At 41.9% G+C, this 23,497-nt stretch overlaps 1 pseudogene; it reads left to right on the forward strand.

The window, feature by feature from the left end:
• The window catches only part of LOC132240143 (casein kinase II subunit alpha'-like), a 29,064-nt pseudogene extending 13,364 nt beyond the window's left edge, over nt 1-15,700 (forward strand).
• The last annotated feature ends 7,797 nt before the right edge of the window (nt 15,701-23,497 follow it).

The following is a 23,497-nucleotide window of genomic DNA, read 5'->3' on the forward strand; positions in this document are numbered from 1 at the left end:
AATTTCCTGTCAAGGGCATGTACCTGGGTTGCGGGCACATCCCCAGTAGGAGGTGTGCAGGAGGCAGCTGATCGATGTTTCTCTCTCATCGATGTTTCTAACTCTCTATCCCTCTCCCTTCCTCTCTGTAAAAAATCAATAAAATATATTTAAAAAGAAAAGAAAAGAAAACAAGACCCATACATATGCTGCCTATAAGAGATTCACTTCTGATTGAAAGACACACAGAGACTAAAAGTAAAGGAATGGAAAAAGGTATTTCATGCAAATGGAAAAAAACAAATAAAGCTGGGGTAGTAATATTTATATCAGACAAAATAGACTTTAAAACGAAAGCTATTAACAAGAGACAAAGAAAAACCTAGCTTCTAAGTATTTATCTGAAAAAACCCAAAATACAAATTTGAAAAGATATATGTATCCCTATGTTCATTGCAGCATTATTTACAATAGCCAAGATATGGAAGCAACCTAAGTGTCCATCAGTAGACAAATGAATAATAATATATATATTTCCCATATATAATGGAAAATTACTCAGCCATTAAAAAAAGGGAAATCTTGTCATTTGTGACAAAGGTGGACCTATAGTGTATTATGCTAAGTAAAATAAGTCAGAGAAAAATAAATACCCTATATTTTTACTTATAAGTAGAATCTAAAAAACAGAATAAATAAACAAACAAAATGGAAATAATCATAGATAAAGGGAACAAACTGAGAGTTGCCAGGTAAAAAGGGATTTGGGGGTTGGATGAAAAAGATAAAGGGATTAAGAAGTACAAATTGGCAGTTACAAAATACTGGGATATAAAGTATATCATAGGGAATAATCAATAATATTTTAATAACTATATATGGTTTTGGAGGTACTCGACTTATTGGGGAATCACTTCATAAGTTATATAAATGTCCAACCACTATGCTATACACCTGAAACTAATACAATTTTAAATGTCAACTGTAATTTAAAAATAAAAATAATTAGAAAAGTATGCTCAACATTATTTGTCACTAGAGAACTGCAAATTAAAACAAGATGCTACTACATACCTATTAGAGTGTCTAAAATTTAAATAAAACTGACAACACTAATTTATGATGAGGATGTGGAACACAAGAACTGCCATTCATTGCTAGTGGAAATGCAAAGTTTGGCAGTTTCTTACAAGTTAGACATTGTCTGACTATATGACTCAGGAATTTCATTTCTAGGTATTTACCCAATGTATTTGAAAACTATGCTTGCACAAAAAATGTGGATGCAAATGTTTATACCAGCCTTATTCATAATCACCAAAGACTGGAAGTAAGCAAGATATACTTCAAAAGGCAAATGAATAAACATCCATACAATGGAAGACTATTCAGTAATAAGAAATGACCTATCAAGCCATGAAAAGACATGGATGAATTTTAACTACAATAGCCAAGTGAAAGAGGAAAGTCTGAAAAGGCCACATACTATATAATTCCAGTTATATGACTTTCTGGGAAAGGCAAAAACTATAGCAAAAGTAAAATGATCAGTGGTTACCAGTGATTTGGGGTGAGGGTGGGGAATGAATAGAGGATTTTTAGGGCAGTGTGATTACTCTGTATGATACTAAAATGGTAGATATATGTCATTATACATTTATCCAAACCCATACAATGTACAATGCTAAGAGTGAGCCCTAGTGTAAACTATAGACTTGGGAAGGAGAGTTAAACAAGTGAAGCACAGTAGGTTTTTAGGGTGGTGAAACTATTCTGTATGACCCATATGTATGCCAAAACATGACATATGCATTTATTCAAACCCATTAATGTTTATAGCACAAAGATTAAAACCTAATAAATACAAATTTAAAAAAGCATTTAGGAGGTTAGAGGAATCCCAGGATGGAATATGGAATGTGACAAAATTTTCTAAATTTTTTTTAAAGCAATTTGTCATATATGGAGAAAGCGTAGTTGATATGATTAGAAATCTAGTGAGAAATCCCTAGCATGAAGGTGTCAGAAGTATCCACAACATTTTTCATAAATGATGGAGCCAGCCATCCTGTGCCTATTAAGTGGGAGTCTTTCTCCTTACCCTTCTATTACCCCTGAGGGTCATGAATATCTGCTAGCAATTTAGGGGTTAAGGAACAGTTAGTAAATATCAGAGATGCCAACAATACTGGCCATCCAACTCCAAGCATTCATGCCTGAGTCTAGACTAAGCTAGAAGCAGGAGAAAGCTTGGAACTCAGGGATTGATGGAAGTGGGGGTTAATAGTGAGGTAAGGTGAATTTATTCAGTGCTTACACCATATCACATCCAGCTCAAGCAAACAAGGAGACAGGCAATACTAACAAATAGAAGTAAAGTTGTGGAGAACTGAGGTGATGATAGTGGTGGCACCATTTTGGTGGAGAGGTTTAAGGACACCCCCAAGGAAGATTCTTTACAGACATACTTGAGTGAAGAAGGCAGAGGGTAAGGGCCTCTGCAACCCCCCTGAAGGAGGCTGGAATATTTGTGTTTGAGAAGAAGCTAGAAGGCTGAATTCTCAGCTCTCTCCCTGAGATCAGCAGAGGAGAAGGGTAGAGCAGCAACAAGTGGGGTTAGCCATGTAGCCAGAGTCCAATTCACAAAACACCTTCTGGATAAGGTATGGTTATGGCCCTTACTGTAGCTGTGATGGGAAGCCATTGGGGGTCAGGGGTCAAAGAGTTCAGTCTCCTAAATCAATAAAAATCTCAAGCTTTGGTTTTCTTCAAGTAAAGATCAGGTTTATTAGCACTTTTCAATGCTCATTGAAAGTCTAGGATGAAATATGTTTTTACACATTGTCAACCAATGGTTGTTGCCAGTTCAATGCCAATAGGAATCCCTACTTTGGGGTGAAGGGAAAATGGAAATTTTATTCACTGCAAAATAACTCAATGGTGGTGATACAGCTTGGCTACATAAATATTAAAGCTGTAGAAGAGCTCAATTGTGTTACAGCACAGCCGTGAGGCAGCCCCAGGGCCAGGCGTCCCTGTAGCCAGACCCCTATCTGTCTGGATAGCTCTGCTCTGCACCTCCCTGGTCTCTGCTCTGCTCCATGCTAGTTTGCTTTGCACTGTGCTGGTCCGCTCTGCTCAGCTCAGCTCCTATCTGTGCCAGGCTACTCTGGCTCATGCTGTTCTGTTCCACTCTGCTCTGGTGAGCCATCTTTGGTGTTTCAGATCGGCTGGGGGATCATAGTCTTCCATCTTCCATGAAATGGAAAGTGCCAGAGGGGAGCTGGCTTATATAGACTGGATGGGGAAAGCCTGAGTTCTATATCCAGGAACTCCGTTATGAGGGCTGGCTCAGATGGCTGGAACACAGTGCAGGCTGGCAGTTCAGTGCAAGCTTCTCTCAAAAGTGCAGTTTTTAAGAGAGGCCTTGTGTAGAAATGGCTGCTAGGCATGTTTTGGTTTGTTTTTTAAATTTGAGACCAGTTAGTAGGTATCTTCCCTCCCAGCTCCCTGCCCCTGCCCCAGGGTCCATATTTCCCTCTTTCAATCAGAGCCTGTCTGCAGACATCATTGATGATGGATCAGGTCAGTGTTGGGGCCAGGTTTGCAATGGGCAAGCTTACATGTGTATGCTGAAATGCCAATCTGCCAATTCCAGGTGGAGCGTATTCTTTTCTAGGGATCATGACATCTGTGATGAGTCTCAAATGATCCCCTTGTCAGAGACTTGCTGCGTGGTGAGCAAAACAAGGGAATGAACTTGGGTTCTGGGAAAACCCCGCTGAAGAGAACACTTCCTGGAACTGGCTCTGTTCTCTCATGGGCAGGGCTGCAAGGACCCCACCACCTTTACTTTGTTGTCATTCATTCCCTTCGTTCTTTAATTTTTCTCTAACGAATTTAGTTGAATCTTCTTTCTCTAAGTTATAAATTGCAATTTTGAGTGGTGTACTGTGTACCGGACACTGCTTTAAGAATTTTGCACAGATTTGCTTGTTTACCCCTATGACAACCCTGGTGGCAGGTACTATTGCTCAACATTTTACAGACAAGGAAACTAAAGCCCAGAGGGTATAAGTAACCAGCCTGTGGAAGTGCTGGGCTGCCTCGTTCATTCTGGTTCGGTCTGGCTCTGAACCCTAGCCCACTTCATGACTTAGCCTCCCCTAAATGCAGCATGTTGGTTTTATTTTTTAAATAATCAGACTTATGGGGCAACTGACTGTCTTTATGTAGCACTTGAGGCCCGATGCACGAAATTCATGCAAGGGGCTCGGCCCTCGCAGCCATGATGGCTTGCCTCGGCCTTTGAAGCCCCGGCTTCATCCAGAAGGTTGTTTGGCTGTCTGGTCTAATTAGCATATTATGCTTTTATTATTATAGATTATTCAGTATCCTCAGGCCCAAACTTCAATTCAGTTATTTTTTTTAATAACTTTCTCTCAGCCCTCAGTGGCCTATCTGCCAGACCCTGGACATCCACAGCCTTCGAGCCACAGCCACACCGTCCCTTAGCAGTGATTTCTCAGTGACCTAAACGGGTGCACTTGACTTTCCTACCCACTACATTTAAGCCCTTGAGAGCCTTCATATTTCTTTATCCCACAATGCCCAGTCCAGGCAGAACAGGCAGTTGGCATGTCACATATGCGTACTGCCCGACTGGCGAATGGATAATCTGTAGCTCTGACCCATTTCCACCGGTTTCCAAAAGCATCAGCCATGGAAGGGATGCCCGCATGACGCCTGGGGAGCAGCTGACTTCATTTGTTGGCATCTTCCGAGAACAGTACTTTGTGCTCTGCAAACTTTGGAGGTCACTGGGATTTATTTGATTAGTTTTACTTTCAAGTTACCTCACAGCCTTTAGAGACCGTCTTCCCCACTGGAAACCATTTGCTTGCAGTCACACCTGCCCAAATAGATTGACCCAATCCTGTGACCTCCAGCAGCACTTCATTCACACCAACACTCAGGTGTGAGCAAGCGCTCTGTCTCCATGCCGCTTCTCCTATAAGCTAATTGGTGCCAAATATCCTTTCATAACCAATACATTCTGCAGGGCTGAGGAAGGCAAATACGTCTTGCTTCCCTGCACTGAGGCCCACTAATGAACAACACAGAGTCACATCTTCATTATTTGTATCCAGAAGCCGGCCTTACTGCTTCATCTCTCCCTTTTGCACATAGGTAAACAACACAACTATGGGTTTTCCCACCCGAATCAAAGGCGGAGCCAGGCATTTGCAGGAATTGGGATCTTGTGAATACTTCATGTGGTTATCTTTGGCTTCTGTATGTGCATTCCTCTCCCTGGACAAAATAATTGGCTGTCAGACGTTAATGGAGTTAAAGGAGGAGCTGATGACTAACATCTCACTGCAGCTTCCTCACCCTCCGAATTCCAGCCCTGCAGCTGTGGCCAGTAGCAGGGAGGACACAGGACATGGATCCAGTGATTTCTGGTCAAGGTTGGCATTTAGCCACTTAAGCTGGGTGACCTGGAGCCTCGGGGGTCTTATTTTCCATCCATAGGATAATCGTGAGGCTAAAGAAAATGACACTTGAGAATTGTGCTGAGATTTGTGAAGCCAAGTATGATTTGTTATTTTTGAGATATAGTTCTTCATGAACAAGAGTGCTTCTGTGTTACAGCTTATAGAGTCCCCCAAACTGCGCATGCTCCTGACCTTGGAGGCAGATGGTGTGTCTCCAGAGACAGAATTGGCCTCTGAGGACCTCTTTGAGGAGCCCCACGTTGTTTATCCCTGCTAGTTTCTCTGGTGTGCTGGGTTTGGGGGACTTCAGGCAGGCCCCTCAGCTTCTGAAGTTCAGATTTGTATTTGAAACACGGAGTCCCCATATAATTATTGCCCAAATCAGGACACTTTCCTAGTGAAAGAGATGCTATTACTACCAATGGCAGGACAACAGATGTAGCTAACACATAGAAATGTTTCAGGACAGACCCTGGTCTTTGGAGGAGTCTCTTGTTGAAGCGTCCACTGAGCAGGGCATTGTTTTTAAGGATGCAGCTCCGGCATGTAGGACAGCTCCCACACATAGCAGGTACTCCATAATATTTGTTTAATGAACACTTATGTAAAGAGTGATGAAGAAAGAAGTCTTTTCTAAAGCTATTAGCCCAAGACTGTATTTTTCAAAGGGAATACAGAGAATTTATTTCAATAGGTTTAAATGGAAGACAAGAAATACAGAATGTAAATCTCAAGTGTTTAATTACAAGTAGTTTAATCAGCGTAAGTGATCAAACAAGAAATGGTAGCTAACTTATTTTGCCAAATTCCACAATAACTCTCCTGTAGATTAAATTATTAAATTTTAAAATTAAAAAATATTTTATGAAGTCAAAATAATATATTAGTGCCCACTGGGGAAGAAAAGTAATGGTCTTGTTGTTATAGTGATAGAATAAGCTACAAAAGAAAAGATCACAATAATGATTACACAATTTTGAAACTTTAATAAAATGAAAATCAGCAGTGTGATGATAAAGTATGTTATAAATATAACAGGTAAAGCTTAAAATCCAAAATATAGCAAGCTTTAATTTTTGTTTCTCAGACTTGCTTTTCTTCTACTTTGGCCAAACACAACATTGAATTTACTGCCTTCCTCACCCCTTCAGTCCCCTCCCCGGTTCTGGATCTCCTCTAGATCAGCAGCACCTGAGTCTCTGTTCTGAATGCTCACTGTTTAGACAGGTTCCCGACCACTCCTGGTCCTGGAGCTCAGAGGGAGGAACAGAAGCTCATTCTCAGTGCCTCAGGTTTTCCAACAGCTTCCAAAATGAATCCATCTAAACACTGGGTTTCTGCATAAGTGCCCTGAGTGTGAGTTATTGATGGGGCAGGGAGATCTACATATTATTACATAAAACTGATAACCAAACCATTACAATGGTTGAGATATAGTTCTTCATGACTGGGCTGTCCTTTTACTCACCTCCAATTTAGGACAAAAATGGAATTCTACTCCTTTCTATTCTTCCTGTAGAATGGCAGCACCTAGTTGCTTCTTAAAGATACAGAATCACAAGCCTCAATCAGACCTACTGAAAATGATTTTGCATTTTAGCAAGATCCCAGGTGATCTGATCGCATAGTAAAGTTTTAGAAACACTGGTCTAAAACTCATCGTCCTCATCTCTCAATAAAAGTGAGCCTGGATTGCCTGCTGGCATGGCTCAGTGGTTGAGCGTTGACCTATGAACCAGGAGGTCACAGTTTAATTCCCTGAGGGAGGTGGTCGATCGATATTCTCTCTCATCATTCATTGATGTTTTTCTCTCTCTCTCTCCTTCTCCCTACCTCTCTGAAATCAATAAAAATAATTTTTTTTTTAAAAAAAGTGAGCCTGGATCTCATTTCACAGAGAATATTGGTGCGAAAAAATAGGGGTCCCTTTAAATTTCTTCAATTGCAAAGCTTTCTCTTTTGTTGCAAGATATATCCCAACACCCTCCTTATCTAAGGCTAACTATTCTGCCTGTGCTTCTGATTCTACTGTCTTTGAACAGCTTTAGAAAATGATGCCATGTCTCACTCTCTCACTCTTTCATTATATAATCAATCTCAGCCTTTCTCCTGTATCTTTTCTCTCAACCTGAAAAGGGATTTAAACAACCTCATATTAAAATGGAGTTCTGCCAACATCTATTAGACATCAAGACACCAGCACTTCTTTTCTGATCTTCCTAATGGTTGGTTCTGAAAGAATAATCTACTCTTGTTCCTGTATATTATTTAATTACCATTCATCCTAGGTTTGGGACTAAGGCCTGGGCCAACATTCTTCTCTCAAAGATTTCTGGTGCTTTGCTAACTGCTTCCTATAATGGCTCAATCTCACAAGCATGATCTTTAACCCAAGCTCTCCTTGAAACTGGGTTTTTTTTTAATTATTTTCTTTTTTATTAAATTTATTGAAATGACATTGGTCAACATGATCATATAGGTTTTAGGTGTGGGTTACTGTTGCAAGATCTCTATATTGCTCAGTGTACCTACCACCCAAAGTTAAATCTCCTGTCACCATATATTAGAACCCCCTTCCCCCCACTCCCCCTTCCCTCTAGCAACCAGCACACTGCTGTTTGTGCTCACAAGTTTCAGTTTTATATCCCACATATGAATGAAATCATATGGTTCTTAGCTTTTTCTGACTGACTTATTTCACTTAGCATATTGTTCTCAAGGTCCATCCATGTTGTTGTAAATGACAGTATTTCATCCTTTCTTATGGCTGAGTAGTATTTCATTGTGTATATGTACCACATCTTCTTTATCCAGTCCTCTATCTTGGGACACTTTGGTTGTTTCCATGTCTTGGCCGCCGTGGATAATGCTGCAGTGAACATAGGGGTGCAATTCCACCTCCCTGGTGGAGCCCTTACTTCTCTGATCACTCACTTGCTTTTGTCTCCCCCACAACTACCTGAGTAGCAGGCAAGGATCCTGGTTGGGAGCCAGGTAAGTCCTGGCCTGAGTGAAAGGTGATGAGCAGGAAAGTGTAGACTGGGGGAAAGTAAAGAAAGGTAATCTGAGTGAGTACAAGATATAGTTCCTTAAGATAAAGATGCCAATCTAAAGGAAGAGCAGAAAAAAGATATAGGAAGTGTTTCCATAAGAACCTTTGTTAAACAAATATGAGTGGAAATGGCCACAGTTTTGGAAATGAGATCCTATAGTTCGGTTGGCAGCAGAAAAAATAGCTTAGTGGATGGAGAGTGAACATCAACAAAAGAAAGACAAAGGGCTTTTTGTGGGTGCATATGAAACACCTGTTGCCCTAGAAATACCTGAATTCTACAGTGTGCTGCTGGGCTCCTGAGCCCAAAATTCTGAGTTATCACTGTTAGTGCAGACCCCTCAGGCGCTCCTATACAGTGAGCCTGGGAAACCTGGCGCTATGGGCACCCTCACCATCCTAACCTCAGCAGCCCATGTGTTCTTCCTTGGTGAACTTCTTAGGTGATCTCATCTTCTGCCGCAGCATCCCTAATTTATGACATGCTGTGGTGGGGAATAAAGGTGTCTGGCCATGCCTGGCTGTGAGCACCATCTCAAACACAGCAGGTCAGAAAGCTCTCCTCCACTCTACTTATCTATGTTTTCCTCCCATCTCCTCTCATCAGCACTCATGTTTCAAATGGACTCATTTAGACCTGGTTTCTTTTCAGTCACATTTCCTTACTGTATTTTTTTAGCTTTTATATTTGGACTTTCACAATATTAACTGTCTTAGTGGGAAAAATACATGCAAAAGGTAAAAAAAAGAAATTATAAAGAAAAATGCAATAAAAAACGAAATCTCCTAGCCTCCAAAAATTCCACTCCTCCTCCCACCGGAAGTCCTCAATACCCCTTTGCAGTGACCCCTTCCAAGGTGTTATTTCTGCAGATACACAGGCTCAGGCACAGGCTTAGTCCCCAATGTGTGCCATTCCTCAGTAAACCTTGGAGATGGCTCCATGTCAGCATAGGTAGCTCTGCTTCCCTCTCGGTCACGACTGCACTGCATCCCAGCATGTGGATGCTTGAAGATTTGTTTTCACTGGTCTTCTTTGATGCACTCTTAAGTGTGTTTTCAGTGTTAGGAACCAGTAACAATGTTGTCATAGTACCATAGCATATCTATAATAATAAAAGTGTAATATGCAAATAAGACCAGACAAGTGAACGACCTTCTGGTCGTCATTCCGGACGTCGAGGCAGAGGCAGTTAGGGGCATCAGGCAGACAGAGTGGCTAGGGCAGCCGTGGGCAAACTATGGCCCGCGGGCCGGATCCAGCCTGTTTGAAATGAATAAAACTAAAAAAAAAAGACCATACCCTTTTATGTAATGATGTTTACATTGAATTTATATTAGTTCACACAAACACTCCATCCATGCTTTTGTTCCGGCCCTCCGGTCCAGTTTAAGAACCCATTGTGGCCCTCGAGTCAAAAAGTTTGCCCACCCCTGGGCTAGGGGCAATCAGGCAGGCAGGCAAGTGGTTAGGAGCCAGTGGTCCTAGATTGAGAGAAGGATGTCCGACTGCCGGTTTAGGCTCGATACTGCATGGACATCCGGCAGTCGGACATCCCCTGAGGGGTCCCAGATTGCGAAAGGGTGTAGGATGGGCTGAGGGACACCCCCCACCTTGTGCATGAATTTTGTGCACCAGACCTCTAGTGTATTTTATAATTAAAAAGGTGTTGCCATATCATTTTCCAAAGTCTCTGTGGCACTTAATATTTTCCCTAATAATGTATGAATAAGTCTTTCCCTCAACAACACTACCAGCAAAAGGGGGTATTAATCATTTTGACAAAAGTGGCAAGTGATTTTTTTTTTTCACTGCCAGAAAATTTGCCTTTTTCTGATAATCAGTGAATTTGAACTTATTTTCATATATGCATTGCCCATTTGGATTTGTTCCCATTTGAATTATCTGTTTTTCTCCTTTCTCCATTTTTTCCATGTTTTCTTTCTCCGGTCCATTTGAAAATTTTCACTCTATAAAATGGATATTGGCCCTTTATTTCACTTGGTATTTTTTATGGCATCTTTCCCATACTTTAAAAAGTTTTATATAATAGCCTGGCCATGTTGCTCAGTGGTTGAGCATCGATCCATGAACCAGGAGGTCACAGTTTGATTCCTGGTCAGGGCACATGTCTAGGTTGTGGGCTCAACCCCTAGTAGGGTTCATGCAGGAGGCAGCCAATCAATGATTCTTATCATTGATGTTTCTATCTCTCTCCCTCTCCCTTTTCTCTGAAATCAATAAAAATATATTTTTAAAACTTTTATATAACACACACACAATTTCTTTACTATCTTCTCTGTTTCATTGTGGTTAAAATGGCCTCTCTCAAACATAGAATATGCATCTAGGTTCCCAGATTTTTTCATAAGAATTTAATTACCCATTATATTTACATTCAAGCCTTTGATCAGACTAGATTTTAAGTTTGTATAACTGCTAACAGATCTCTAATTTTATTTTCTTCCAGAAGACTAACATTTATGCCAGTGCCATTTATTAGTAATCTAATGTTTTCCTGCTGAATTGTGTTTCGTCCCATATTAAATCCTCATACACTGAGACTGATGTCTGGATTGTTCATATAGCTCCTCTGCCCCACCATTGACATGATGATTGGTTATAACAGCTCTGAGGATCTGAAAACTGGCAAAATATAACCACCCTCATAGTTATTTTTTAAAAATATAAATATATACATTTTGCCGTATAAATTTTACGGTCATTTATTTGATCCAATTCAAATAAAATACCACACTGGACTATCAATTAGAATGATAGTGTTTGCACATTATTTTGGAGAGCATGTGGTATTACTGTGACATTAAATCTTCTCATGTGTCTCTCTCCATTAGCTCCATTCTTATTTCACATCTGATAATAAAAATGTGCCCAGATTCTACATCTTATATCAGTTATCTAGGCTCTAGATCTTTCATGTTAAACATATTTCTAACTAGTTTATACATTTGTCTTCATTGTAGGTAGAATACTTTTCCTATTTTATTTCTAATTACTTATTGGTGCATGTAGAGCAGTTGTTTGAATACTGATGTGCTGGTGTGTATCCATGTGGAGGAGAACTAATGGAGACTGATTGGGGAGCTCTCCCTTCCAGGCCTTGCCGTGGCACCCTGGGTGATGGCCACAGGGACTGGATAAGGAGTGAGGAGTAGAGAAGGCTTTTGTAGCACCTCTGAACTCTTGTACGTGACTGAGGCTAGGATAGTAGGTGTCTTAAGAGTTCCTAATCAGTATATGGGGGAATGAGAAAAATGGTTGCCTCAACCCCCAGAAATGGCGAAAAGCTATGCTTTACACACAGAACAATCTTTACATTGTCTCTTCATTTTGGGAACACGTATTCATTCAGGACTCAGCCCAGAGACCCCCTCTCTGTGAAGATACCCTGTCTCCCACAGGAAGTTTGTACCTCTGTATCTTATGTGAACCAGACTTAAGTCCTCCTTCATCTACAATGAGAGCTCTTATAGACATGGACTATGACTTCTTTGCCTGCGTACCTCCAGTGCCAGTACAATGCCTGGCACACAGTAGAAGATTAATATATACTTAATTAAGTGATAGCAACAGAAGGTAGGAGCCAGCCCCTAAAAATGGGGTACTCAGAACAAGTTTTCAGAATGTATGCAGCAAGGATCTACAGTATGGAATGCTGGGACCAGTTACTGCATTGCATACCAATTTCAATACCTTATCTCTCTGCCATGACTACATGACCTTTTGAGCCCTAAATCCTCTTTCTACATCATACTCTTTTTGCGTTTCCCACCTCAACCCCTCAAATAGAACCCATATCCCAAGTGTTACCTACCCACTGTATAAATTACAATACTATGCTCAGTTTGAAGTTTCAAGAGCCACAACCTCCAAGCACATCTTCCTCACTGTTTTTTCTTTCCATGTGTATTTAATCTTCATTACTTAAACAACCTACCCCAGTCTTTAAGAACTGCCTGGTATTGCAAAGTGTTGGCTAGAAAGTGGGAGGGAACCAGAAGTGGTAAGAAGGCTTTTGCTTCTGCCCTCAACACCCATGAACCCAGCATTCATATGAGTCCAATACTGAGTTTCTATAATAATAAAAGGGTAATATACTAGTTAGACCAGACGTCATTCCGGATGTCCTTCTGAGGAAGCCGGGGCAGGAGGGAAGCCAGCCCTGGTCCCGGGTGCCAGAGGGAAGGAAGGCCTATTCTTGCACGAATTTTCATGCATTGAGCCTCTAGTACATTTTAAGATGGAAGGTTACAGCGCAAAAAACACAGGCGTGGAAACAGAACCATTTAGTTTTCCACTCTACCACTGTGTGACTCTACCACTACTTAGCTTTGTTGACCTGGAATAAAACACTTAACCTCAGGCTTTAAAATAAGGATAATGGCCTAAAGGGAGGCGATTAGAGTAGCTGCTTCCCAAAGTAAACTCTTCTAAAATAATGCCATGACCTTAGTTCTTTGAGGATAAGGACACTAGCTAAAGTGGGAGCACAGCTTTGCCTGCAGGAATCCAGGAGCCATGCTGGGCTTCCCAGACCCAGGCGAAAAGGAGAGCCCTTTGCTCTGGGTCAGTATTTCTGCCTGGTTTGCTGACCTTAAAACTTAGGAGTCTGGATTTGCCAGGATTTCCCCACTTCTGCATCCTGGGAAGCCACTAAGCCCTGAACAAACTGAGATGGTCCCAATGATAGGACCAAACCTTTCTCCGTTTTGTAGCAACCCTGCTCCTTGCCTGTCAGGACAGAGGCTTTTGTCAACATCAGACTCCTGCTAATTTCTAGCTCTACCTGTTGACACCTTACTTACTGGTATAGGGTGCTTCCTGTCCTTAACTCATTCCCCATTAACATCTGGGCTATCACAGGACCAGACCTGTGCACTCTGCTAAACCACTCTTGGTTATCTGATCCCAAAGAATTTGTTTTTTCTTCTGTGAAAATAAAAGGAGCTGGAGTTGCCACGCCAGAGGAATTGCCTCGCACATATTATGCCTCAAACCTGTGGAATATTAAAACATGTAACCTTTGTTACATGTTTTAACATTCCAAAGGACCAGGCCTAAAGTAACACTGTGCCCCAAAGAACTGTTTGTGAAGATAACAAGAAAGTAGTTGTTAGGACGGCCGCACTGATGCCTACTGGACTTTGTCTCCTCATCAAAACCATTTGGGCTTCTGCCGGACTCAGTGTATCCCAAATAGCTCTTCTTTGATGTGTTGCCTCTCACTTTGAAAGACTTTTTATTTTTAGGTTAATACTTTCCTGTGTGGCACTGGTCTCTACGAATCCTGCCTACTCCCAAACAATAAGATACAATTGACATCTTGTATGGGCTGCATACATCTGTCTCCATCACAGCCTCAACTCTGCTCCAGGGCAGCAAACTCACTGCAACGGGCCACAGAGCACACAAGGCAGGCCCAGCAGGCCCAGCAGTGTATGTTTACAGAATAGGAAGCACCCTGCTTTTGTTCACTTGCTGTTGTAAAGCTAAAGGGTGAGAAACATCCAACCTAGCAAGATTAGCGTGGGCATCTGTGAAACCAAACCGTTAAGAAAGTGACTGCTGTGAGCAGGGACCTCAAACCGCTCACAAGAGCTTCAGTTTAGTTCACAGTCCCACTGTGAGATACTAGACAGAGGAATGGTGCCGATTGGATTTAACTTTGGGAGGAAAGACCTATAGTTTTTGGACTTCATGTAGGCTCATGGTTAGGGTGCTGTGTACCTGATTCACTCCAGAGTGACTTTCCACACACCCACTTGCATGGTCCTTAACAGTGACCTGTGAGTGCAGAGCCAATAGGAACCACAGAGAATTTTAGCTCCCAGGGTTTGATTTGAATAGTAGCATTTGACTAAGTGCACATATTTGAAATAATCCAGAGGTTACATATAAAGTGAAGCATTGTGATGACTTAAAAAAAAAATGAATTCAGAAACAGAACATCTCCTTTCCTGGCCAGTAGGGGCTGCCGCAGCAGCTCCTCTTAGGGTGCCATGAAGCTTGGGGGCAGCCCAGCCCTCTGTCCCGCCATGTCCTGCCCCTAGCCCACCTGCCTCCTAGCACCTCCTCCTCTGCTGTTGCCCCAGGGCCCTAGCCTCCCAGCCACCACCCTGGGTTCCCTGAGGTGCCCCCTTCCAGCCTTCCAGGGGCTGCAGGGCGCAGGGCTAGGCTGTGGTGAACAGCCTGAGGAGCCCTGAGTACTATCTGGCTCATGTCCCAAACTGGGGTAATTTCGGTGATTAGCAAATGGTTAGAAAACTTGGTCTAGGGAAAGCATATGAAGTATTTGAGGTCATTAACATCACCAAAGAGTGGTTGTAAAAAGTCTTAAGCCAGTGAAGATAAAGAAGATAAAACAAGAGATTAAGATTCTGGAGAACGCTCCTGTGAAATATCATTAAATTGATTGACACTGTGAAGTACTCTGTGTCAAGACACTGGCTTTGGTATTTGAATATATCAATATCAATAATATAGATTTTAAGCAACTTTACAGGATCCGGACAGACTGTGATATCTGGTTTGAAGTACTTCAAGTTCTGGATTACTGCCCAGCAAGAGACTGTGCTTAGGAATGTGAAACCTCCCAATATCCTGACGGATGCTCACCAACAGGAAAAGCAGCGGGTGATACCCTGGGGTCTGGCAGAGTTCTGCCCTCTGGCTCAGGACTGCCATGTCCTGTGGCCTCCAGGTACTTCAAGGGACCAGAGCTCTGTGGCCTGCAAGATGCATGGTTTTAGCTTGGATATGTGGAGTTCGGGCTATAGGCTAGCAAGCATGATCTTTCAGAGAGAACCCTTCCTACACGGACAGGACAACTATGACCAGCTTGTCTGAATTGCCGAGGTTCAGGATACAAATGAGCTGTATGGCTATTTGAGGAAGCATCACATATACCTAGATCCGCCCTTCAGTGACATTCATGGGAATGCTGGGAAAACTTTATGCATAATGAGAACAGACACCTCCTCAGCCCTGAGGCCCTAGATTTTCTAGACAAACTTCTGCAATACGACCATCAGCAGACTGACTGCCCAAGAGTCCGTAGAGCACCCATACTTCTCCCTCAGGGTGAAGGAGCCGTCCCAGCCCTGTGCAGGTAGGGCTGTACTTGCCAGGGGTCTCCCAGCAGCTGGGTGAAGACTGGAAAGCGATGGGCAATGCGGCATTGATGCTGGCCAGTACACCAACCAACAAATACAAATCTTGAAGGAAAACTACAGTGTGATATGAAATTTCAGTCTTATCTTCTAAACACAAAGAAGGGTAAGACCAAACAGTCTGCCAATAAAACAAACAAACAAACAAACTCTGGCAGCGAGCGTGATGATGCACACGGTTCGGGAATGAAGGGACCTTTCCCTTTGGAATGCATGAGCAATGAGAGACTAGAAGTTGTGGCACAGTTACCTGTATTGAACAGGAGACTGCTGTTCAACTAACTCTTTTGGTCAACAAGCTGTGGCTATCGGACTTCCTATCAATTCCCCTGAAGCCTGGGTTTCCTTGGGTGAGATTCAGGCTCAAGTTTTAGCAACACATCAGCAGTCTGTACTGACACACCATTTACCAAAAGGAGATATTAAAAGAGTGACCGTATTTAAAAAAACAAACCGAAGTGGAGCATGCGCTGTGTAATATGCTGGACATTCCTGGTTCCTGGCTGTAAGAGAAATGGGCTCTGGGAAGGAAGGCACCCTTTAAGGAGATGCTGAATTTTTATTTGAGGAATTAGCATGTCAGTGTGTAATGTTAAATGGCTTAATTTCCCCAGAGGGCTAAATGTGCTTCCTGACATCGTTGATGCTTACGAAGTCGTGCTAATTTAAAAGCACTTGCCTGGATGTCAGGATGGAATAACAACTACTGCAATAAACGCTCAAAGAACATCTTCTGCCCAGGCTGGCTCCACCGCAGCCCCCGTGTGTCACCTGCAGGCATGGTCATTCTGTGCCCCCTGGCCAACTCTGCTCCAGGTAGGAAACTCCATAGCAGCCTCTGACCACCTCCCATGACTGGTAGCGGACCACATCCTTGTTCCTGTTGCTATGAAGGTGCAAAGCTGAAAACTGCACACCGGCTGGGGGTCCCACACTGGGCATAGCCACAGGCAGTTCCACCACTTCCTCCACCCCTGCTGCATTCACACACTGTAGGCCTCACCTGCTGTGGCCTGTGTCTCCTCTTTGTCGTGGAGCTGTAACCAGAGGTGAGCATGTCTCAACTTCTGCAGGACTGTGGTCTACAGTATTCTCTCAGGCCCTGTACTACCTACAGAGGACCTCAGTGACCAGGTCTTTCTTTGCCAAGCCATCGGAAGTTAGACTCCATAACTGTTGCCTGTGGTCCTTTATGAACTGGCTATTTGCTTCCCACCACATGGATTGCTTACCTGTCCAGTGACTTTCCTGTATTTAACCAGGGGGTTTCTGCAGGAGCTCCTAGAAACCAGCCCTTTGTCCTGCAATGGCATCAGGCCCATGGTGGCTATAACAGGCACATCCAGTGCTGACTCACACCCCTGTGACTCAGGGGTGAGATTCAGGCTCAAGATTTAGCCCAGCTGTGGTGGGCAATTTCCTGTGTCCGGACAGCGTTCGCCTCACACCCTTGCTTCCAGACTCTCATTTTTTTCCTGGGTGTTTTTATCTGAAGCCATAGGACCTGTTCCGTGCAGGGAAGTTAGCCATTAGTCAACGGAGGGTGCAAAGTGGCAGATAAGTTCTCTAGCTTGCCCTCCCTTGGATGAGCATGTCTGTGAGGGATTCTGGAAGCTGAGCTCCAGTGTGTGGTCAGGATCAGCAATCACCTACCCTCTGGTGGCTTTTCCTCCTGGGTAACACTCACCTGCTCCATCACTTCTGCTTCCTGGAGACTCTACACCCATCTCAGGTTCTGCTTTAGGGGGTGGAGGCAAACTAAGTTAAGGGATCACTACAGGTTTTCTACAGGATCATTCTGACCTAGAATCAGGCAGTGACTCCAGCTCATGCAGTGGCAAGGCTGCGTGAAGTCTGCCCTAGGTGTTACGGGAACTGTGTGTCTACCTGCAAGTGAGTCGGTCAGTCAGTGAGGACACAGTGGAACGTGGAAGCCAGCGGGGAGGCTGAGGGCCCTGGATGTCCAGGTCCTGGCTTCTGCCATGAGAGACCAGGTGCTCCACTTCCTCCCTGGGGGTTAGTTAGACAGTTAATGAATCCCTGCTCTTATTTGGCTAGTTTACAGGCTCCTTGGCACACAACAGTGAGGAAAGCCAGGATCCCAGCAGTCATCTCCCTTTGCACTGCCCACTGCTCTCCACTTCTCAGATCAGCCTTATCAACTGCCAGAGCTTGTGGGGGTGCCCAAGGCACCCAGGGCCTCAGCACTGACGAGGGCTTGCCACCTCCTCATCCCTGTGTGTTCTGTCCCTGTGTTCTGTCCTGTCTGGTTTCATTCTCTTCCCCTCGTCCTTGTAGTTCTGTCTCTGAGACGCCTGAGTAATCACAATGACTAGTAGAGGTTTATGAATATAATCCAGTATTTAATAAGCCAAGATCCATATAAAACAAAAATTATTATTCTCGACTTTGGCTTTGTAAAGACTTGATTTCTGCTTCTTCCCATTTCTCATGTCCTCCTCCACATTGTTTATCAAGTGTGTTTTATGAAGACTGTGTGTAATTTTGAACTTCCCTCTGCTGAACTCAGGGAGTCCTGGTTTAGTTATTGAACCCTCTTGGTCACTCTACATTGGTCAAGGCCACTTTGCCCTGGCTTATTTCTCTTCCTCCTCTGTCTTCATGCCCTTCTCATTCTCTTCAATCAACTGAATGAAATCCAATGAGTCTGAGTTCTTCTCTTTTATAATAACCCTCTATTCTGTGTATATATAGGTATATATGTGCAGTAAAGAACAGAAGCATAAAGTCAGAGAGGTAATTAGTATAAGATGAAATCTTTAACTTCATAAATTTCAACTCCCTTAGATTTTCATAAGAGGCAATAGACCCAAACAAGTTAAATGGTACAAATGCTTCTAGGATTTGTATGGTTTTAAGTCCAACATTTAAGTCTTTAACCCATTTTTTAGTTTATTCTTGTGATTGGTATAAAAGTTGGTCTAGTTTTATTTTTTGCACACATCTGTTTAATTTTCTCAACACCATTTATTGAATAAACTATCTTTAGCCCATTGTATGTTTTTGCTTTCTTTGCTAATATTAATTGACTATAAAGGTGTGGGTTTATTTCTAGGCTTTCTATTCTGTTCCATTGACTGATATGTCTGTTTTGATGTCAGTACAATGGTGTTTTGATTGCTATGGCCTTGTAGTATAGTTTGCTATTAGATAGCGTGATTCCTCCAACTTTGTTCTTCTTTGTCAAGATCACTGTTGCTGTGTGGGGTCTTTTATGGTTCCATGTAAATTTGTAGAATATTTTTTCTAGTTCTGTGAAATACTCCATTTGTATCTTGATAGGAATTTCATTGAATCTGTAGGTTGTTTTGTGTAGTATGGACAGTTTAATGATGCTAAGTCTTCCTACCCATGGACACGGCATATGCTTCCACTTATTTGTACCTTCTTGACTATCTTTCTTCAGTGTTATATAATTTTTCAAGTGCAGATCTTTTACATTCTTGGTTAAATTTATTCTTAGGTGTTTATTCTTTTTGAAGTAATTGTAAATGGGATCATTTTCTTAGTTTCCCTTCAAATAGTTTATTGTTGTTATATAAAAATGCAACTGATTTCTGAATATTTATTTTGTATCCTGCTGCTTAGCTGGATTCGTTTACCAATTCTAATAGTCTAAATTTTAAATGAACCACACTCTGTCCCAGACGTTTTCAGTCTGGAAATTTAATCTGTAGGCATGGTCATTTAAATGCAAAGATATTCATGCAAAAATGACTTTGTAAGACTAGGTCTGGATCTAAGCAAATATTCATTAATAGGGAGCCAGTTAAATAATTAATGGTTTGTTCTTACAAAGATATATCATGCATCTGTTTAAAAAATAATTGTTTAATTTTGACACTATGGCATTAGCTCCAAAATTTAATTTAAAGTCTAAAAAACTGCAGAATGTGGAGTATACACATATTCTTTTGTGTAAAAAGAAAGACATATTCATATACTTGTATTTGTATAGATTATTTCAGAAAAGATAAGCAAACAAAGCAACATGTTATAAAACAGAAATAAACCCAATAGAAGAACTGTCTCTGACCGCCTTTCACTGGATGCACACTGACTCAATTTGATATCTGAAAAATCTTGCACACATGTATCACTTTCTTAAAGTAATTTTAAGAGCAAACATTAACAATGTACATGATCATAACCCCATGTTTAAAGGTACTATAGTTTACATCAAAACAAATTCTAAAATTTGAAATTTGGAGGCAAGGAGACCATGACTAGTTCCAAATGGAAAAGACCAGTGTGGCTACCTGAGTCACTGAGCCCTTGGCTCGGATTGTTACAGGCTACTTACAGAGCACAGCAGAGCTGCGGGCTCCCACCTGCTTCTGTCTTCTCAGGTCGTGGGAGTTTCAGATCTGTCAGGTGAGAAGGGTATTGAGTGGCAGCTGCAGGCACAGGCAGATATGTGGGCTGCTCACCTGCTGGCAGAGAAGCCCAAATGGTTTTTGAGAGACAAGTTGTACCATATGATTTCACTGACATGTGGAATCGAATGAACAAAATGAACTATCAAACCAAGTAGAGACAGACCCAGAGATAGAGAGCAGGCTGATAGCTGTGGGGTTGGGGAAGTTGGGGAGCTTGGAGAGGGGGGAGTGAAGGGATTGAGAAAAAAAAGAGAGAAAAACTAATGGATAAGGACAACAATGTGCAGACTTCCATCATGAAGAAGGGTATAAATGGTGATGGCAGGAGACTTGACTTGGGGTGGTGAACATACAATACAGTGTAGAGATGGCATATTGCGGAATTGGCACCTGAAACCTATGTAATTTTATTAACAAGTATAACCCCAATAAATTCAAGAAAGGAAGGAAGGAAGGAAGGAAGGAAGGAAGGAAGGAAGGAAGGAAGGAAGGAAGGAAGGAAGGAAAGAAGGAAGGAGCAGCAAAACTGTCAGGACACTGGATAGTAAAACATTGCTTCACCTTAAAAGTAAAATTCCAGCCCTAGCCGGTTTGGCTTAGTGGATGGAGCCTCGGGGTTGGATCTAGTCAAAGGCACCTAGGTTGCAGAATGAATCCCAGGCCCCAGCATTTGTGGGAGGCAACAATTGATGTGTCTCTCTCACATCAATATTTCTCTCTGTGTGTCTCTCCCCATCCATTCCACTCTCTTTAAAAATCAATAGAAAAATATTTTCAGGTGAGGATTAACAAAATAATAAAATAAAATTCCAGGCAAGATAGAGGGAGAAGAAGGTGGAAGTAGAACCATCGACTTGAAGTCTGATCTTCAAGACCCTTCTGGATCAGCCTCAGACACAGCTGCCCTCCCTGTCTCTTTGCTCCCCCATGAATGAACCTTCCGATCAGCACACTGGTTGGGAGCTGTTTTCATGCCTGGGAGCTTTGACTGAATTTTGAGAGCTGCTAAGGAGAGTGCCTTAATAGTATGTCAAGTGATTAAAGGCAATTAGTGTTCAAAAGCCCCTTGTAATTCCAAAAGTTCTCAGAAGACAGGCATTTAAATTGCTCTATAGTTGTTTTATAGAATTGAAAATTATGGAATTAAAATATACATGATTACTCAACTGTGTACAGAACTGCTCTGATCAAAGAAGCCACACTGTTGCTCTGGCCGGTGTTCCCAGTGGTTAGAGCGTTGGCTCATGCACCAGAGGGTTGTAGGTTTGATTCCTAATGAAGGGCACCTACCTGCTTTGCAGGTTCGATCCCTGGCCCTGATCAGGGTTTGATTGGTGCGGGAAGCAACCAATTAATGTCTTTCTCTCTGTCTCTCTCCTCTCTCCCCCACCCTCCCTCCCTTCCACGGTCTCCAAAAAAATAAAATCAATGGAAGAAAATATCCTTGGGTGAGGATTAACTATATATATATATATATATATATATATATATATATTAAAAGAGTAATATGCTAATTAGACCAGATGACCTTCCGTACGACCTTCTGGACAAAGCTGGGGCTGTAAGGGAAGCCCAGGTCCGGGGTGCCTGCCAGCAGCCAGAGGGAAGCCGGTGCCAGCAGCTGGGGGAAGGAAGGCCTACTCTTGCACAAATTTTGTGCATTGGGTCTCTAGTACATGTATAAAAAATAGAAGGAGAATGTAATATATTATGTATATTTTATTTTTTAATTATATATATTTTATGTGTAATATTTACTTTTTCTGAAGTGATCATTATAATTTACAAAGTATTTATCACTGGTTCCTTCAAATTCATAAATATTTCAGGATTAACTCTGCTAATTGGGATAAAAAAATCCTCACAGGAGTCATCATACACCGCAAAGTGGTGCTTTCTGTAGCAACCTAGGTCTCAGAATTAAAAACGTGCAAGGAAGGGCTGGACTTGCTTCCCAGCATCAGCGACGTTAAGCGCATGACTGTCATTCTACTGTGGCTTTGCCCAGGCATGTGGGCTCTATGAGCCCGCACTAAGGCAGCCAAGAAAAGTGAACTTGTTGTCTGCAGCCCTGCACAGTTCCACTCCGTGCCTCTCTCAGCCGGTTTTCAGGAGGAGTCCACAGCTGGTGAGGACATATTTCTAATCTCGGCATCTAGCCTGCTGCTGGTTATGCACATTCCTTGGTGTGATTAAGACAGTCTTTACTCAAATTGCTTTCTGCAGGACCTGATTCTCTTGTGGAACTCTATGTGAGAAAGGCTGCTCTAACAGCTTAATGGGCATAGGCCCACACGCAATTCAGAAAACCCACGACCCTCCTCAGTAGATGTAAGATTTTCTGTGTTCAACAATGTAAGACCAAGGTTATATGTAGCTCCTGATGGGCATATTATTAATATCATCTGTATGTCTGTCTGCCTGATTTATCATTTCTGATAGTATTTGTTAAAATCAACAGGCAGTAGTAACATTTATACCCATTTATTTCCCTTAATTCAACATATTCCAATGATGGTAGCTTCTTCGTGTTCTGTGATACCCAGTTAAAAATGGACTTTCATCTTTCCATGATATAGTGACATGTTCACTTGCTCAAAGAGTAATATGTGAGATCCCAGCATTTCAAAAATATTGTTATACTTTTTCAAACATTATTTTCAACTTTTCCCTTTTTTCAGTATTTTTCAAATGGATATTGTATAGTTGGATTTTGTATTTTTTTTTTTTTACCCAGTATGAGATTTTTAATCTTTATATTAGAATAATGACTGCTTTAAGTATCATTTTTGTCTTACTAGATATTATTTCTTCTTTATTTAATATATAACATAATGTATAAGACTTTTCATTTCTCCTTTTTGTAACATACACCAATTCTTGTGCTTATGCATTAAAATTTACCTATTTTGCTCTATGAAAATTTCACCTAACTTCCTTGTGCAGTTAAATGACTAGTTGTAAAGTTTATATCTGTTTAACTACTGTCAGATCAAGCAATAGAATATTATGCTTCCTATTCATTCCATTCAAACCCATAACATTTCAAACCCAAAATTAAGCATAAACAGTGGGGCCTTGACTTACGAGTTTAATTCGTTCAGAGACCGAGCTCGTTAAGGAGCTCGTTAACTCAAATTACTCTATCAACTCAATGCGAAAAATCAGCGGAGAGACAACTGGTTTCTCAAAAAACTTGTTAGTCAGGACACTCGTAAGCCAAGGCCCCACTGAATTATAAAGTCAACAGTTCTTTTCTTAAAAATATTTTTTTATTGATTTTTTTACGGAGAGGAAGGGAGAGGGATAGAGAGTTAGAAACATCTATCAGCTGCCTCTTGCACACCTCCTACTGGGGATGTGCCCGGCACCAAGGT

This window comes from Myotis daubentonii, chromosome 8, assembly GCF_963259705.1.
Source record: "Myotis daubentonii chromosome 8, mMyoDau2.1, whole genome shotgun sequence".
Classification (NCBI taxonomy): domain Eukaryota; kingdom Metazoa; phylum Chordata; class Mammalia; order Chiroptera; family Vespertilionidae; genus Myotis; species Myotis daubentonii.